The sequence below is a fragment of the Triturus cristatus genome, chromosome 2_1 (assembly GCF_964204655.1).
Source record: "Triturus cristatus chromosome 2_1, aTriCri1.1, whole genome shotgun sequence".
Lineage (NCBI taxonomy): Eukaryota > Metazoa > Chordata > Amphibia > Caudata > Salamandridae > Triturus > Triturus cristatus.
Genome location: NC_140581.1, coordinates 113,583,798 through 113,599,184, shown reverse-complemented (window position 1 = coordinate 113,599,184; position 15,387 = coordinate 113,583,798). Strand labels below are relative to the sequence as shown.

The following is a 15,387-nucleotide window of genomic DNA, read 5'->3' as shown; positions in this document are numbered from 1 at the left end:
GGCATTACAAAAGGGATAGGAGGGAACGTGTGAGTAATGCCTTTTAGAAAGCGTGTAACCACAGGGGACTTGAAAAGAGAAGGCTGATCAGGAAGCCGCAAGAAGGCAGAGATGGCAGCAAGATAACCTTTCAGGGTGCCCAGGGCAGAGCCCTGCCGGGCCAAAGAAAGAAGAAAGAGGATAACCTCAGAAAGAGGGGCGGAAAGGGGATCCACAGCCTTTGCTGTGCACCATGCCACAAATTTGTTCCACCGGCAGGCGTATACCCACTTTGTGGAGGGACGCCTGGCTGCCAGAATGATATCACAGACTTCAGGAGGCAAGTCAAATGGCATCAACTGTCGCCGCTCAATCTCCACGCATGGAGGTGGAGGCTGGACAGGTTCGGGTGGAGGACCGTCCCCTGCTGCTGCGACAGAAGATCCTCCCGAAGGGGCAGACGTATCGGAGGATCGGTCAACATACTGAGTAGCTCGGGATACCAGTACCTTCGTGCCCAATCCGGAGCCACTAAGATGACTTGGGCCCGGTCGTGCCTGATCTTCTTCAGCACTCTGGGCAGAAGTGGTATAGGCGGAAAGGCGTACAACAGACCGCAACTCCACTCGTGATGAAAAGCGTCGCCGAGCGAGTGCCGCCTTGGAAATTCCAACGCGCAGAACTGCTGACATTGCGCGTTCTCTTCGGTGGCGAATAGATCTAACCAAGGCTCTCCCCACTGCTGAAACAGACCTTGCGCCACTTCGGAGTTCAGACGCCATTCGTGATCCATCATGCACCGGCGGCTGAGTTCGTCTGCTCTGGCGTTCAGAGAGCCCGCCAGATGTTGAACCACCAGGGTGACGCCCTGGTGTTCCAGCCACGTCCAGAGGCGCAGGGCCTCCTGACAAAGGGTCCACGACCCCACCCCGCCCTGTTTGTTGCAATACCACATGACGGTGGTGTTGTCCGTGAACACCTGCACGACACTTCCCCAGACAGAGGGAAGGAAGGCTTTCAGTGCAAGTCGGATCGCTCTCAACTCCAACAGGTTGATGTGGAGACGAGACTCCGCCGGAGACCAGAGGCCTCTGATCTCCACCTCTCCCATATGGCCACCCCATCCCAGGAGGGACGCATCCGTCACTATGACATGCTCCGGTTGGGGAAGGGAGAGGCTTCTGCCCATGACCCAATCGCGGTCCGTGAGCCACCACTGCAACTGCTGTGCAGTGCCCTCCGAGATCAAGACATGGTCGGACAGGTTGCCGTGATGCTGGGCCCACTGAAACTTCAGGTCCCACTGCAGAGCCCGCATGCGCCGCCTGGCGTGATGCACTAGTAGGATGCAGGAGGCCATCAGCCCCAGAAGCCGCAACACTAGCCTGACCGAAACCCAGGATAGAGGCCGAAAGATGGGAATCAGGGCCTGTATATCCCGGACCCGCTGTTCCGGTGGATAGACCCGGAACTGTGCCGAATCGAGAACCGCTCCGATGAAGAGGAGCTTCTGAGAGGGACTCACGTGTGACTTCGGCACGTTGATGGAAAACCCCAGCAAATGCAGGAGATCCGCCGTAGTCTGGAGGTGGGAGACGACTGCCTGGGGCGAGCCCGCCTTCAACAACCAGTCGTCGAGATAGGGGAAGACTGGAACCCCTGATCTGCGCAGATGAGCTGCGACCACCGCCATCACTTTCGTGAACACCCGAGGGGCACTGGTGAGGCCGAAGGGGAGCACGGTAAACTGAAAGTGCTCTTGGCCCACCGTGAACCGCAGGTAACGCCGGTGGGCCGGCAGGACGGGGATGTGGAAATATGCGTCCTGCAAGTCCAACGCTACCATCCAGTCTCCGGGGTCTAGGGCAGCTAGAACCTGAGCCAAAGTCAACATCTTGAACCTTTCCTTCCGGAGGAAGGCATTGACGTTCCGGAGGTCCAAGATAGGGCGTAGGCCCCCTTTGCCCTTCTTGGGAACCAGAAAGTAGTGGGAATAACAACCACGACCTACTTCTGGACTCGGAACGTGCCCGACGGCCCCCTTGGCCAAGAGGGCCGAAACTTCCTCGTGGAGAAGATTCAAATGATCCCCCGAGATACGGTGGTGCTGCGGTGGCATGGCTGGAGGGGTCGTCTCGAAGGGGAGGGAGTAGCCCCTTCGGACGATTTTCAGCACCCACCTGTCCGATGTGATGGACCGCCAGTGGAGCAGGTGATGGCGAACTCTGCCGCCCACTGGCGTGGAATGGGCCTGAAAGATCGGACTAGGAAGGTTTTGAGGCGGATGCTGCCGGGGTGGATGTGGACTGACCTCGTCGTCCTCCTGAACCGCCTCGGCGGAAACCACGTCCGCGACCGCGCGCAGGTTGGTTCTGCGGCTGGTGGCTAGGCGTACGTGAGGAGGCACCCCTTCCTTGGCCACGAAAGGGGCGAAAGGCGGAAGTTTGCGACCGCGGGGCCGAGAGGCCCAAGGACTTGGCCGTAGCCCGGGAGTCCTTAAAGCGATTCAGCGCACTGTCCGCTTTCTCGCCAAAAAGGCGAGTGCCATCAAAGGGCATGTCCATGAGAGAGCTCTGGACATCACCCGAAAATGACGTGGACCGCAGCCAGGCGTGACGTCGAAGCGCCACTGAGGTAGAAGTGGCCCTACCCAGCGAGTCCGTGGTGTCAAGCCCACATCTTATAGCATGTCGCGCGGCATCCCTCCCATCGGCCAGAGCCTGGGTAAGTCGTGTCCGGACCTCCTCCGGACACAGGGGCAGCGCGTCCTCCACCGCATCCCACAGAGAGTGGGAATAACGGTCCAAGAGACAAGCGGTGTTCAAAGACCGCAGGCCCAAACTAAGGGAAGAGAACAGCTTCTTGCCAAACTGCTCTAGTCTCTTGGAATCCCGGTCCGGCGGGGCGGTCGGGAAAGAGGATTGGGAGGTGGAGGCCTGGATAACCAGGCTCTCAGGGGTAGGGTGTTGGGACAGAAAACTGGGGTCGCCCGGAGCAGGGCGGTGGCGCCTGGCGACGTTCCTGTCCACAGGAGGAACTGTGGAGGGCTTGGACCAGGTGCCCTGTAGAACGTCAGTGAGGGCCTCATTGAACGGCAGCAGAGGCTCAGTGGAGCTTGCTGCAGTCTGAAGCAACTCAGTGAGGACGTTCGTCCTCACAGCCACGGCAGGTAGCTCGAGCCCAAGGGCTGCGGCCGCCTTGCGCAGCACCACGGAGAAAGCAGCACCCTCCTCCGACGCCACAGTCGGAGGAGAGATGAATCCAGTGTCTGGCGAGGTATCCAGACCACTGGCCTCCCCCAGTTCATCTGCCCAGTCCTGGGACAGTTGGGCCTGAGCGGCCATAGGATCCTCGGATCCCTCCCAGTAGTCCCCATCATCCGACTCCTGGTGTAGAGGAGAAAGTAACGGAGCCGGGCGGTAGACAAAATGTGTCTCTAGCGGCGTCGATCTCGGCGTCCATCGACGCCGGACCGGCGCCGGGCCCGGAGCGGGACTGAACTGGGGCACGACGTCGAGCGGAGTCGACGTCGGCGTCGGGGGTGGCACCGGTGTCGACGCCGGCGGAGGAGGCGTGACGAGGTCGACCGGCGTCGGCGGGGACTCGAGAACGGGTCCCTCGGGCGCTTGCGGCGTCGAGGCTGGAGCCGTCAACGGCGCCGGGGCCGGAGCCACCGGCAGGCAAGGCAGCCCAGTCGGGTCCGCGGGGCCCGAAGGCGCACCAGCGGGCGCCGATGGCGGAGCCAGGTTCCTCATGGCCGAGAGGAAGGCACTGACTTCCGCCGGCGTCGCGTCAGTCCCAGGGACCGGAGGGTATGGGGACGTGCGCGGCGCCTGCGGCTCCGCTGGAGCCGCGGGGGTGGAACCACCCTGACCCTCGGCCGAGTCGCGCGACCGGCGAGGGGAGTCCGAAGAGCGATGTCGCCTCTTGGACTTCTTGGAATGCTTCGACTTACCCGAAGACTTGGATCCCGACGACCGATGGTGACGTTGGCTGCGGCTCCGCGACCGATCCTTGGACCTCCTCCTGGACCGGGATCGAGCGACGCGCGGAGCCGAGTGGCGGATCTCGAGAAGCTTACGGGACCGCTCCCGTCTAGCCTTCGAGGTCAGGGCCTTGCAGTCGGAACACGACTCCGTGTCGTGGTCGAGGCCCAAGCAGTACAGGCTCCGGCGGTGATGGTCCGTAACCGACATCAGGCGGTCACAGTCAGCACAGGCTTTAAAACCAGGCATCCTACCGGCACCGGAGTCGATTGACAGGATCAACAAGGATCAAAAAACTAGTCAAAAATTGACTAAAGGGGTAGCTCTCCAGGATCTGCGCTTACTGGCGCGGAAAAAAGAAGAACTGACGTCAGCGCGCGAGGGCGGCGTCTAAGTACTCCGACGACGTCATTCCGGCGCACGACGCCGACGACGGACGCGGAGCCGCAGACGACGCCTAGCGACGCGCAAGGGGTATTGCTGACGAAAAATCTTCTGGATCCAGTCTGACGCCTGGGGATATTCTAAGGTGAGGAATCTAACTAACGTGTTTCTTTCAGATATTGATTGTTTTGAAGAATAGTACTTCTTGAGATATTCTCTGTTTACAAATAACGTAGAATAGAAATATTCTGCCTAAGTCTTTGCAGACAGTGAAGGATAAGTAACGCGGACTTTTGTCCCCCATTGTAACCCGTCGTGCTTATCTCTTTTTCTCACCATTGATTGATTGATTGTCCGAACACTAGTTGTTCGATATTGGTTCTTTGGAGGTATTCTCTGCTTGCAAATAACGTGGAATAGAGATATTCTGTCTAGTCTTTGCAAGCAGTGAAAAGATAGGTAGTGCAGACTTTTGTCCCCATTGTAACCCGTCATGCCTATCTTCTCCCCACTGATTGGTAGTTGGTTCTGCCCGGACCGCTTATTAGAGGTGAACCATCCGGCTCCACTAGAAGGCACCCCTAATAAGGACATATTTACTAAATATGGATCAGTCGCTGTAGCCTACAACAAACTAGGGCATAAAAATCGCTATAGAGAAACAAAAATAATCGAGAGAGACCAGTAGACCACTGATGGGATCCTTTTAACCCTACAAAAATAAGAAACACTAGGAAATAGCCCTTTGCGAAAAATATGAAACTAGGGGAAGGAGCCAAGCTTACGGTCAAGACGACCACGAGATAGCTCGGCTCCATCCCTCTCGCTACCTAAACATGTCTGCCCTACCACCCACCCCGCCCAGTAAACACGACAAAATCCTGCACAAATGGAAGTCTGCTGATACCCACCATCGACGTCACCAAACTGGGCTAGATCGCACACAATTGGGCTATGTCATTTTCCGGTTACGCAGTAACACCCTTGTGCTCGTTGCCAGATTACAAATATATACAACACTCCAACAAAGTAGTATAATTAAGACGTTTTTAATAACTTTTAGATATATGCAACACTCCAACAGGGTAAGCACGTTAAAACACGTTTCTAACAACTATTTACATGACAGCCTGCTGCAACACCCATCCCAAAGCATTCACATCCGCGTGACACAGTCCTCGCCCCTCCTTCCTCGAAGTAGTAACATTGGCCTGTTTTGGGCGGTCTTTTTAGTCGGCTTTGGGCTATAAAAGACCCGCAAAAATCCAGCGGCCTGTGAGGCGGCATCAGTGGCGGAAGGTTGTGCGAATAGGCCGGAGGCAACACGACGCGCCAAGACCAGGACGGCATAAGAAGTGGTGTCCAACAAGTTGTTGTACTGGTCTTGCCAATCTACTATGTTGCACAGATCGACAACGAAGGGTGCCCTGGCGGGGGGGAAGCGACGCGAACGGGCCTCCTCCGCCTCTCCAGGTGGAGGCTCACCAGCTGAGAAGGCACCCCTGCTGTTTCACTCGCCGTCCAGCTGAGTAGGCGCCCCTGTACTCGCCGACCAGCTGAGAAGGCAACCCTGCCGTTTCACTCGCCGTCCAGATGAGTAGGCGCCCCTGCACTCACCGGCCAGCTGCAGCAGGGGAGCCATTTACGTCTCGCCTGCCGGACGACCACCCAGGCACGGGTTCCTTTCTGCACCAAGATTGTCATTCGCGTTCGACGCAAGAAGTGGGCCCCCGCAGCCAAGTGGTCGGGGGGACCCATCCCGGTGGCTGTAACGAAGAGCTGCTGCTGCCACTGGACTCTCAAAATGGCGGTCGGCTCTTCAGATTCAGGCCTGGTCCACTAACAGATGGCTCTGGGCTAACTTGGAACTCTGAAGCTTGCCTGCTCGGGCGTGGGCCACACCCTTGAAAAACGCCCTCTCAGTTTTGCAGATTCTGCGGGAGTCATTGGCCTTCGACTCCCGCGGACTTCCGGTGGGGGCAACCTCCGCTATTGCTCGATCATTCCACATTAACTTGTCTTTTGCCCCGGGCGGCAGCCATCTTGCGTCCCTTTGGTGCCGTGAGAGAGACTGATTCAAGGCGGCGGCAGAGACACCCGCCCTAAGAACGGATCACGGCATTGCTGCGAGACTGTGGTGACGCCATGCTGACGCGAGCTTCTGTTTGAATTATCAGGAGACACTGTAGCCCAGCCGCTCGGATCAGTTCCGGTGGAACCTCAACATGACCCGGTAGGAACAAAAACTGTGCTTCCCCACCCCCGAATCACGATTCATGCTGTCTGTTCTTTCCGTTGGCGCTAACGAAGGTTCTCGAACTGCCAAAAGGAATTCTGGTCCGGCAGCTAGTTAGTGGAAGGACTTAGACTGTACACCGGACCCACCCGATCTCACCACAAAATGGTGCCGATGTAGGAGGGGCCTACAACTCCTTATGGCATTTCAGTTACTTGACGTTTATGTTAAAAGGATATGAATGCGATGTTTTCACACATGATGGGCGGAGGGACGGGGAGGGTACTGATTGAGCATACGAACAACCTTATTAATGCTGGCCTTCCCATTTTTATTGTCATTTTTATTTTTTTCATGTTAAAGTAGTGTTGGTCATGATACTCGACGCCTCTCACACCGTGGCCGGCCTGTAACGGTTGTAGGCCCGTATTTGTATACTGACATTGTTTTAAATAAAGGGCTCTTTGAAGGAATTACGGAATCAGCGTCATAACAAATCATCTAGGTTGGTAGAGGTTTTTAATGACTGTTACTCCCAAGCAATAGAAGGCAGATAATGCAGACCCTTTTTCTTTTTGCCTGAATTTTGAATTAATGAAATTTGTACCCATCACGCCTGTCTTTTTCAGAGTTGTTAGAAAATGGTTGACTATAGCTTAAGGTATCTGCCGAATGCAAGGTACGGTACCTTGCCCCATAATATGCGACCGATTGAGAAACAAATGCACGACAAGGGAACCCGAATTTAGGAGACGAATAAAATGGAGCGTCTTGTATAGTCGAGAGGAAGGATATAGTAGGTCTGTGGTATTACCCGCCCCTGCAGCTAGCCTGGTACGTGGTAAGTAGAACTTTTTCGTGTCTACGCGCGCTGACGTACTTTGAATGCTGCACACACCCCCCCCCCCCTTTTTCTTTTTTCTCTATAGGTCACATCGGAGTTCCGACTGAAGAATGGAGTGGACATGGACCGCACCGTGCTCAATGTAGGGAAAAACATAGACAAACGTTGTGGGATGGTGCGCGAAGTGCGGACCACCACTGGGAACGTGAAAAACTGTATGATATGACTGTGTGTATGTGCCCTGATTATACAGTATGAATGTGTATGCATTTCATATGCTTGGGTCACTGGAAGAGAACGTCATCGTATGACTAAAGTGCTTGTCTATCGATCAAAGGGAGGGGAGTAAAAAGTCCGACACCCCCCCAAATGAATTACGGAAATACTGAAAATACGCAGCGTGCATAGGAAAGAGGACAGGAAAGGAGAGGTCCCCATACTCAACGTAGCTCTGTGTCTTCGTCTTAAGTTTCTGCGCTTGATATATGTACTGTCACGCCCTATCCGGTATTTGTGTGTACGTGATCGCCGAATTTATGTTTTTCCCCCGCTTGTGTTTTCTTACGTAGAACTGACCCGTGCTACTCCATGTTGTGTGTGCACCAAGTAGCCTATTATTGTACACGTCTCTCTCTCTCGTTTTGTGTCGTACATATACCAAATAGCCTACTTGATGCGCACGTCTCTCTCTCTCTCTCTCTCTCTCTCTCTCTCTCTCTCACACACTCTCTCTCTCTCTCTCTTTCTCTCTCTCTCTCTCTCTCTCTCTCTCTCTCTCCCTCTCCCTCTCCCTCCCTCGCTGAAGGCTCTCTTGCCCTCTTTCTTTTTGAATAAATTAACGACACTATACATCCTCAGTATGTGTATAATTGGCCTAAAACACGACAGTGTTCGAACAAATTGACAGAAGCAAAACAACTGTATTTTACCACATTACTACCTCTCCTTTCTGTAAAATGTTGAACTTCACTGGCTGAGAAAGAAAGGACAGGTACAACGACTGATGTCTCCCAATCTGGCCCTCATCACGGGGACTATATGTCAGTGGTTTTCGTTTTAGAGCTCCTAACGACACCCCCTCCACCGTTCAGAATCGCCCCGCCCAATTGCTCAGAACTGGAACGTCTAAACACCCCGTCCTCCCAGAATAGCCCCAGTTCTGTACTAGCCATCCCAGGGTATTTTGAACAATACAGCTGATGACTTTATTTTCTGAAGACACATCGCCTAAACTAATGAGGGTTACCTATTGTCTTTAGCTTGTGTCCCTCCCCGAAATAGATATTTGTGAACCCATGACAGTAGCACCTCGCACTTTTTCATAAACTTAGCAGTCCTCGGAGAAAAAATGTGAATTAACAGAGCTTGTGTTAGAAGAACGAGTTTCTACCGGAGAAGCCGGTTCGAACTTTGATAGACCAGAAAGTTGACAGATGTCAGGCCTCCTGCAACGATTATAAGGTACAGGAATAGACACCTAGCAGGCCAGACGATGGAAATTTGCAGGAACACGCACAAAAACATGCACCACAGCAATGATTAATAAGTTAGTAACATACACCGATATAAGAGTTAATAGACATCCATCATAGAGCGACCGATAAAACATTTCCCCGACTACTCGGTGGTTGGGAGAGAGAATGAAGCGCGTAAATGTCTTCCCTGCCAACTCTCTAAGATTTTGTTTCTTGTACTCATTCAAAGATAACATGCAGTCATCAGAAGAGAGGGGTCGGACATGACGCACAGCCCGGCTGCGGATCATGGAACACCTATGGCATCGACCAAGGGGGAGCCACGAAGCAAAAGGGTGCGGGACGAGGCACCATTATCAGCATGAAAAGCGATAGAACGAAGGGCTATCCCGAAGCCCCCTGCTCGCTGATCAGCTCGTGCCTGAAGTCCCAACCCGTCGGGCCCGATTGATGGGCCCAGTGCTGAAAGATTCTGCTCTCCTTGGTCCGCTTTTTGATCTGATCCCACTCCACCCCCTCTTCCCTCGGCATCCCAAAGCACGCCCCTATCCCCCCCTCTCTTTTATATGAGATTTTGAATTTGACTTGACAAACGGAAGAACAAAATGCGGGTACCCCGTCTCAAGGTACCTATGATAAGATGAATCAGGGAACAGGACTGTGATCCGAGAACAACGAATGGTCACACCCTGCTACGTGAAAACTTGGATTTGAGCTGGACTTTAGCTCCACCGCCGGTGCTCAACAGTGCCAACGAAAGAAGAAGAACAATGAGAGCTTACCAGTGATGGCTCGTTATAATAGGACACTGGAAAGAAGAACTTCCTTCCCTGACTGTAACTCATGTTAAGTTGAATTCCTCTCCGAACCGCTTTCGTATTGACTATCTTCCAATCGAGTTTTCATGATATTGCATCGGTCACTTCCTACTGTACACTGATAGTTAAGAAACTTTAACTTTGTATAATGACACTTGTATGACACCAGCCGTACACATGACTATGCTGTCTATTTTGATCCACACGAAGTCTAGGCCTTAAGTAATGAACGTAATATTCCTTGTTTTGCCAGAAATTTTTTTTATTACTTTACGGTATCATGTCTGTGTTCAAGCGAGCTTCCCTCCTCCTATCTCCGGGTCTGACATATGACGCAGCTGATGTAATTTTGTATGCGCTGCCTCCTCGCCTATCCCATCAACTACATGTAATTGTGTACAAATGTGTCAGATTATTCCTGTCCACCCTAAAACTCTGAACTTTGAAGCAGAACATATGAAAGCTCTATACGAGGTAGGAGTTCGTGGTATTATGGGGATAGATCAGAACTAAACAAGCTGGCGAGATATGTTAAAAGGGAGGACTGTGGAAATTTAGTTCGTAACTGAACATTATCTGCGCCATCTTGTCTCTCCCCAAGCGCCACACGCGGAAAACGCGCGACGGCCATTTTAGGCACCATGACCTCATTACCGATCGCCAGCGCGTCCCTCTGGCGCTGCGAACATCGCCCGCGCGCCTAACCACCCCCGCTCTCTCATACATAGGCCATGAACCCTCTCCTTCTGCGCGACCCTGCCATGAAACCACATCCCGCACCTGGCCAACACCTCCTTTCATCCCTTACATGGTCATACATCCTTTCGGTAACCCCTTCCTCCACGCCTGATCGTCCAAACTGATCCCAGGCGATCACCTAACCCTACGGACACAGTTTTATTGCCCCTACTGTTAAGGAAGCACCTCACATCTAAGGGTTTGCAGTAGATCAAGGCCCCCAACCCCTGTGACCCGACCAGTCGCGCTCACCCCCCGGGAATTGGCGGAATGCCCAGCTGTGTGATAGCCATCTCCTGCTGTGGGTGGGGTGGGGACTTCCACTGTAGATATGTGTGGGAACGAGCTTGAAGTGGGGATCCCGAGGATGTTCTTTCATGTATCAAAGCAATCTCAAGAATGTGCCATGTACAATAAACCGTGTAATAAAGCAATAAACCTGTGTATAAGAGGCCAGGCCTCAGAGATGTAGACAGAGCATCTCGAGAAGATTCCCTGTGGGTCTGATCTGATGTGTTCTCCTCCGGAGAGAATAAAACTTTGTTTCCTGCCTTCCAGTCTCCGGCGCCTGCCTCTTTTATTGGTAAATCATCAATGGTATGAGAGGCGATTACCGCCGGGCAATACTTGAAAGGTTATCGACTGCAACTGCCACTACCATTTTAACACTACAGACTTGAACATCCACGCAGCAATCCCTTGTAATAGCATGGACAGATACACATGTTACTGCATGGCAGCTGTACATGACTGGAACACCCCGAGCTGCGGGTGGAGTGGTGGCCTTCGCTCTAACGGGGTGCATCCTATGGCCCTCAGAAGGATTCTTATGGGGTGTTTTTCTTTGATTCCCCTATGCTTTGGCCCTGACGATCCGGTGAGACCTTCCCGTGGGAGACGGTGTCGAGAGATGGTCAAAGGTTCCCATCCTTGCTCTCTGAGGAACTAGGGAGGGAGAGAGAGAAGACGACGATCACCCTAAGAGACTCTGAGGAACATCATTTTGGATAAACAAACCTATGCTCTGAATTCCCTAATAGTGTGACTTGGTTAATAAACACTCTAAACCACATACTGGTGTCCCTGTCTGCTTCTCCACCGCGCCACAAGGTCCCAAGTGCCGGCTCATCTGACAGAAAGGCTCTATATGGCGGCTAAGGCTCAAAGCCTGCAGCTCGCTGACATGACACATGGAAGGGACAGTAATAAGAAACACAGTTTGCAAGGTCAACAACCACAGACTACTGCTGTGGAGAGGATTGAAGGGAGCACACATCACAAAGGTTAAGACCAAATTAAGGTTCACTGCAGCATAATAAAGTGAGCAAGAGGAACATATGTGAAGAAACACATGCCAACGTCATTATTCAGATCGTAACATGATTCGCATCACATCATTATTCAAATCACTACAAAAAAAGAACTTCCATTAACGAAGAGAGCCCCATGATAAACTATTGATGAACCCCCACACAAACTCTTCACCCACACAATACTAAGGTTATGAATACATGTCAAACACAGAACATGCAAAAGCCCTGATACATAAATGGTTACCAGCTACGAAGACACACCAGAGATGGCACCCTATCTCTCTCTGTCTTGCCTTATTCAAAGCCTGTCACACAGAATCCATTCCTGGCAGGCAGCACTGCCTTGTAACTGCTACTGACGCAGTGAGATGCACCCTGATATGTAATAGGTCACCCCTAGTGTCTAGAGGTGTGCAGGTTAGGGTATCTATCTCATACGGAGGTTCAAGCATGGAATCTCATACTGAGGTGCAGGTATGGGACCAACAATAGTCCTCTTTACCCCACTCGAGATGAGCCCAGAGTCAGGATGTCGAGAGGCTAGCCTACTTTCCAAGAAAGTCACTCATTTCTGATTCCATATCCACCACTCTGGAACAGTTTCAAGGAGACTGCTCCAGGGAGTGTTGGGGATAAAGCAGTGGCTGCACAACAGGTCTTTCGCTGAGGGTCTAGCCCACAATCAAATGGCACCAGTAGATAATGCACATGTGGCACCGAGTGTGGAATCCAGCTACAAGTTGTGGGGCCAAGGAAGCAGAGTACATCTACATCTCATTGATGGCGAAGAGAGTCCCCTTTATCGTGTACATTATTTGTTTCTTGACGTGTGGTCTCTGTAGGTATGATTCATTCTAATCATCTTCTACAGCCAGGATTTGAAGCATTCAGGAGCATATACACTTCAGAAGGCAGATGAAAACCTAGTTATTTCCAAGATACCTACTTCATCCCACAACCCTGGGACAGAACCCAGAAAGGTAATCACATCTCAAGTACAATCTGCAGTTTATAGACGCAAATATGGAACAACTCAACCAGCAAGTTACTTCCGATATCCAGATAAGCGAAAAAGGCCTGAATTATGGCTAGCCTGAACATTTATAGAGTAATGCCAATTTGTTTATAACCCTTCTGACCCACACACCTGCTAATAAATACCATAACACTCAGTGGTCAGCGGTCAAATGTAGCTTAATCCTCTTACTCATATAAGACATATCATCACCGCTGCTTGTCCATCACGGAGTACTGTAGCAGCCCAAAACCCAGCCAGCCCCAAGTGAACAGGCACGGACTAACTGAAGAGATCTGTCACATACTGCCGTCTAATCGGAGGCCTCTAATCTACTCCACCACAGCAGGTCCCAACGAGCTGCACACTATGGTGGTATCAAAGCCCATCCAGTAGAGCCCTCCACCACTGATTAAACAAACCATCAGGTTCCAAAATCCGGTGCAGGAAGCAGCTAAGTAGACTATGTTGGTTAGACATATCTTAACGGGCCTGCAGAGCTGCTCAAAGCAGCCAGATAACAGAATACCATCCTCTGCTCGTCTGTCTTCCACGCCTCTTCATCAACCACAACGCGGAGCGCTGCGTCCCAAACATGATACCCGCTCCGCACTGATCATCATGAACAACATGAAAACATGTCCGACATTGAATCAAAAAACAAAGGCAACACTCTTCCAAGCCTCATGACTCAGCTGGTTGCTTTTGTAGGCGAGCGCCTCAGTGCCAGGCACAGTATAGATGCTGCAATACAATACAAAGGAGCTGTAAATACTCCCTACAGTGACCAGAGTGTGACTAAAATCCTTAGTAGACGCCAACTAATGTTCTAAAAGTGGTACAAGGAGCAGTACGGAAGGGATTAAACATGGATTTATGATCACAGAAATGTGACTAGTACTTTCTCCGATTTCAGTTTGTAGCAGGCAAGGAACATGTTCATTTTTATCTTATTCATTACGTAAACATGAAAGTGAAAGATGTCGAATTTCGACATTTAAAGCTTCTTCCTTCCTTTATTTTCTATAATTATTTTAGGTTCCTCTTTTGGATCAATCCAGCAGGAAGTGCGTGCTGAACATGCTGCGGGTAGTAGAATCGGTAAGTAGCTACAAAAAATTATCCCTTTTGTGAAGACTCCCAAAATACCTGTACTAAAGCGGAAACAGAACTGCACTGAAGCAGAATTTCACACTGCACTGAGGCATGCTTTAAACTGCACTGAAGCATAAACCCAAACTGCACTGAAGCATAAGCCCAAACTGCACTGAAGCGTGCATTAAACTGCACTGAAACAGAATCCCAAACTACACCGAGGCGTGCTTTAAACTGCACTGAACCATATTCCCCACTGCACCGCGGCGTGCTTTAAACTGCACAGATGCAGAATCCAAAACTGCACCGATGCGTGCTTTAATTTGCACTGAAGCAGAATTCCAGACAGCACCAAGGCGTGCTTTAAACTGCACTGAACGATATTCCCACACTGCATCGAGGCGTGCTGTAAACTGCACTGAACCATATTTCCACACTGCACCGAGGTGTGCTTTAAACTGCACAGAAGCAGAATCCAAAACAGCACCGATGCGTGCTTTCATTTGCACTGAAGCAGAACCTCACACTGCACCGAGGCATGCTTTAAACTGCACAGAAGCAGAATCCAAAACAGCACCAAATCCTACCTTAAACTGCACTGAAGCAGAATCGCAAACTGCTCCGAGGCGTGCTTCAAAGTCCACTGAAGCACTAACCAAAACTGCTCGAAGTAAAATCCCAAACTGCAGTAAATCGTGCCTTAAACTGCTCTGAAGCAGAATCCCAAACTGCAGTAAATCGTGCCTTAAACTGCACTGAAGCACAATCCCAAACTGCAGTAAAGCGTGCCTTAAACTGCACTGAGGCACAATCCCAAACTGCAGTAAATCGTGCCTTAAACTGCACTGAAGCAGAATCCCAAACTGCAGTAAAGCGTGCCTTAAAATGCTTTGAAGCAGAATCCCAAACTGCAGTAAATCGTGCCTTAAACTGCACTGAAGCACAATCCCAAACTGCAGTAAAGCGTGCCTTAAACTGCACTGAAGCACAATCCCAAACTGCAGTAAATCGTGCCTTAAACTGCTCTGAAGCAGAATCCCAAACTGCAGTAAAGCGTGCCTTAAACTGCACTGAAGCAGAATCCCAAACTGCAGTAAAGCGTGCCTTAAACTGCACTGAAGCAGAATCCCAAACTGCAGTAAATCGTGCCTTAAACTGCACTGAAGCAGAATCCCAAACTGCAGTAAAGCGTGCCTTAAACTGCACTGAAGCAGAATCCCAAACTGCAGTAAAGCGTGCCTTAAACTGTACTGCAGCAGAATCCCAAACTGCAGTAAAGCGTGCCTTAAACTGCACTGAAGCAGAATCCCAAACTGCAGTAAAGCATGCCTTAAACTGCACTGAAGCAGAATCCCAAACTGCAGTAAATCGTGCCTTAAACTGCACTGAAGCAGAATCCCAAACTGCAGTAAAGCGTGCCTTAAACTGCACTGAAGCAGAATCCCAAACTGCAGTAAAGCGTGCCTTAAACTGCACTGCAGCAGAATCCCAAACTGCAGTAAAG

General features: G+C 51.3%; 1 protein-coding gene across 1 annotated transcript in view; it reads right to left on the bottom strand.

Moving 5' to 3' along the window:
• ARID3C (AT-rich interaction domain 3C) overlaps nt 1-15,387 on the bottom strand; it is a 548,993-nt gene that overhangs the window by 334,640 nt on the left and 198,966 nt on the right. The window lies entirely within an intron of this gene.